Here is a 4,059-nt window from a genome sequence, read left to right on the forward strand (position 1 = left end):
AGATGTCAGTGCATGTATGTATAGATGCAAGTGTGGGTACGTCGGTGTATGTCCATTTGTCAGCGCGTGTATATATAGATGCAGGTGCTTGTATGTTGGTGTATGTCCAGGTGTCAGCATGTGTATGTATAGATGCAGGTGTGGGAATGTTGGTGTATGTCCAGGTGTCAGGGCGTGTATGTATGGATATTAGGTGTGGGTACATCAGTGTATGTCCAGGTGTTAGCGCATGTATGTATAGATGCAGGATAATAATCGCACAGCGTGCCCCCCGCCAACCACAAACCTCCCCCACCCCCCTGTATGACATAAACACCGCTAATTCCACTTACACACAATAATTTCAGTTTGCGACCAGGAGCCGGCAATGTATGTGCACCCAAATGAAGCCACTGTACTTGCCCTGCAGGCTGCTATGTGCTGCACAGGTGCAACAAATTTAAATGCCCTATCTTTAAAATGGGGCATATTTTACTAAATTAAAAAAACCTGTAACTTTCTGTAAAACCTTAACCCCAAAAGGCACTACACTAACATCGGGGTGTAGAGTTGGATGTTGATCCAAGGCACCAACAGGCTAAAGCTTTGACTGTTCCCAGGATTCCTTGCACCGCCTCCTCTATAACCCTGCCCAGTGGCGTAACTAGACCTTTGTGGGCCCCATAGCAAAATTCTGAATGGGCCCACCAGTACTCAACAAGAATGAGTGGCGTTTGGGGTCAGAAAAGTAGAGGGGAAGGGGTCTGACAGAGTAGGGGGCAGGACATGAATGAATAGAAACTGAGGAGTCCATTATATAAGGAAATACAGTATGTGTGTCTGTGTGTATATCACACACACACATATAAGGGAAATTCAAATGCCCTCAATTATTGCGCCCATTACACTCTGGTTTAGGTGCACAAAGCACCTAAACCTGAATAAAGTAATGGGCGCGATCGTGAAAAGACACCGTTTGGTTGCCCAAATGGGTCTCTTTGCACACATTTCAGCTTGTTTCCCCTGGGGGTAGCGAGCTGAAATAAACATGTCGCACCCGTTGGCAGCAACATTAGAATAGCTGCTGACGGGCACGATTGAGGGAGGAAAGGGACATTTGAATCCAGCCCATAGATGCAATGTGAATATGTAATTTGTACCTTCCTATCTTAAAATGTATATAGTAGTGTATACACTAGAGGTCTTTCCGAACCCCCTAATCCTAACATTGTAATTTGCTTTAGGGCGCACCTCCAATTAGTCTAGTGTTTCGTATTTTCACATTAAATACTTTTTTGCATTGGTTGGTTAAAGATTAGATCGTATATTTTTCTAGATATAGCTGTGCATAGTCTACAAGGCTACATGCTTCTCCCCTAACTAGAGATGTGCAGCGGGCATTTTTCGTGTTTCATGTTTTGGTTTTGGTTTCGGATCCGCAGTTGTGTTTTGGATACGGACGCGTTTTGGCAAAACCACCCTTTCGGGTTTTGGATTCGGGTGATTTTTTTTTAAAACCTCAAACAGCTAAAATCATAGAATTTGGGGGTAATTTTGATCCTATAGTATTAAGCTCAATAACCATAATTTCTACTCCTTTCCAGTCTATTCTGAACACCTCACACCTCCCAATATTATTTTTAGTCCTAAAATTTGCACCAAGGTCCCTGGATGACTAAGCTAAGCGACCCAAGTGGGCAGCACAAACACCTGGCCCATCTAGGAGTGGCACTGCAGTGTCAGACAGGATGGCACTTAAAAAAATAGCCCCAAACAGCACATGATGCAAAGATAAATAAAAAAAGAGGCGCAAGATGAAATTGTAGTGTGTCTCTCCTGCTCAGTGTCAGTTCTCAGTAGTATCCTCATCAGTGCTCAGTATCACTGCTCATTGTCTTGTGCTGCATTGTGGTGCTCAGTATACTAGAGTACATTACTAATAGTCCAGTGCTGCATCTTGCTGCTCAGTGTCAGTTCTAGTATCCTCATCAGTGCTCAGTATCACTGCTCATTGTTTTGTGCTGCATTGTGGTGCTCAGTATACTACAGAACATTACTAATAGTCCAGTGCTGCATCTGGCTGCTCAGTGTCAGTTCTAGTAATCTCATCAGTGCTCCGTATCACTGCTCATTGTCTTGTGGTGCTCAGTATACTACAGTACATTACTAATACTCCAGTGTCTTGTGCCGCATATGGCTGCTGTAGGGTGCTGTGGTAGTGTCCTGTCACTGTGCATATGTCATCATTCCAGTCACAGTGACATACCCTCCAACTGTACCTTTTTAATAGGTACAGTACCTTTTTTTCATGGTCTGTACCTATTTTTGGCTCTCCAAACTTCCATTGAAAGTATAGGAAAAGGGGCGTGACCACGCCCCCTTTACCCGTGACCACGCCCCTTTTTCTAATTTGTACCAATTTTTGTGTGTAAAATGTTGGAGGGTATGCAGTGATATCTGGTATCTATCTAGTGGTATCTAATTCCAGACATTACCACCGTCTAATTCCAGATATATTACTGGCATATAATTCCACACATTAAAAAATGGAGAACAAAAAGGTGGAGGGTAAAATAGGGAAAGATCAAGATCCACTTCCACCTAGTGCTGAAGCTGCTGCCACTAGTCAAGGCAGAGACAATTCAATGCTATCAACATTATGTAATGATTATACGATACATTATTATAAGGGCACGGTCGTGCCCTTATATTAAGGCTGAATCGAACAAACGGAATTCTCCCATAGGGAACTTCAGAGATGGGGGCATGGTGTTTGAGGGGCTACACCTCAAACGTGATTAGACGTACCGAGCTGAAATTTGGCATGGACGCGTAGAATCGTCACCCGGTGCTGCATGCCAAATTTCAGGGCAAAATAATAAAAACTGAGGAATTGGGAGTAACCTAAAGTTCCAACTGTCAGTTTTTTTCTGCAACTTCCTGTATGGCTTATTGACAACGTTTTCCTATAGAGTGAATGAGGAGATTTTTGGGAAGGCATAACTCAGGGTAGAGGACAAAGAAAGACTTGGGGTTTGTTTTATTAGACAGAGTATGTCCCAGTGTAGTGCCTTTTGGGGTTGTGGTTTTTGAGAAAGTTATAGTTTTTTTTTAATTAAGTAAAATATGCCCCATTTTAAAGATAGGGCTTTTCAATTTGTTGCGCCTGCGCAGTGGCCGCCAGCAGGGGGTGTACAGAGAGTAGCTTCACTTGAGTGGAGCAATATGGCTGATCACTCCTCACATAGCCAATTTATTTTGTGATTATAAAAATAATTAGATCTATATGTATTATACAAAATGATTGGGGGGTGTTTTGGGACTGAGTGGATGCTGTCTGAGTCTTTTTTTAGCTATGGTGTCGTGTCAGTAAAAATATATTACATCCGTATTGTGCTGTGAGCGTGGCCAGGCAGTTTAGATGACGTCACTTAATTTATTCATGTGTGTGCCGCAATGCCAGATGGGGCGGCAAATTCAAATGTGCTCTTCTACTCTATGTGACTGTGTACATTGCTGCCTGGCCGGCCGCCCTGTTACTGCTGCACATGTGACAGGAAGACAGAGCGGGCAGCTAGTCGCCCCTGCCTGTCCCCATCACGATTGCCTCTCAGCAGTGACAACCTCGGCAGAGTGTTCCTGGACGAGGCTCCCAGCAGCGCTGTGCACTAGTGATTCATGCGCTCGCTGGGACCGTCACCGGTGCAAAGACTGCAGTTCACCGGCGGGTAGCCTGATCTGTGTAACCCGCTGGATCTGCAGTGACTGGCTACCACTACCTGCGGAGGCATGAGAATCGGAGGTTACCAGCAGCTACTAAGGATCCTCTGTGACCCTATCTCCCGCTCTATGCTCCTCCTCTACCTGACACTCATGTGCTCCAAGAGCTGGGAGGGCACCGGCCACCTGTACCGCCCCCTGCTGATGACAGTATTTTGGGTGTGGGTGGGTTACTATGGTGCGAGTGCCGGGCAGGAGGCACAGGACACATGCCCACTGTCAGCGCTCGTCATATGCTCCAGAGTCCTGGCCCTAGCTATAGGCAACTACCTAGGACATGGGGAAATCCTAGGGCCTGCA

General features: G+C 45.3%; 1 long non-coding RNA gene across 1 annotated transcript in view; it reads left to right on the forward strand.

The window, feature by feature from the left end:
* The first annotated feature begins 3,180 nt into the window (after positions 1 to 3,180).
* Positions 3,181 to 4,059, forward strand: part of LOC135028450 (uncharacterized) — a 16,514-nt gene continuing 15,635 nt past the window's right edge. Inside the window, exon 1 of the long non-coding RNA XR_010224756.1 lies at positions 3,181 to 4,059. This exon is cut by the window's right edge and continues 191 nt beyond it. This is a non-coding gene — a long non-coding RNA (uncharacterized LOC135028450).

Source organism: Pseudophryne corroboree, unplaced genomic scaffold, assembly GCF_028390025.1.
Source record: "Pseudophryne corroboree isolate aPseCor3 unplaced genomic scaffold, aPseCor3.hap2 scaffold_476, whole genome shotgun sequence".
NCBI lineage: Eukaryota > Metazoa > Chordata > Amphibia > Anura > Myobatrachidae > Pseudophryne > Pseudophryne corroboree.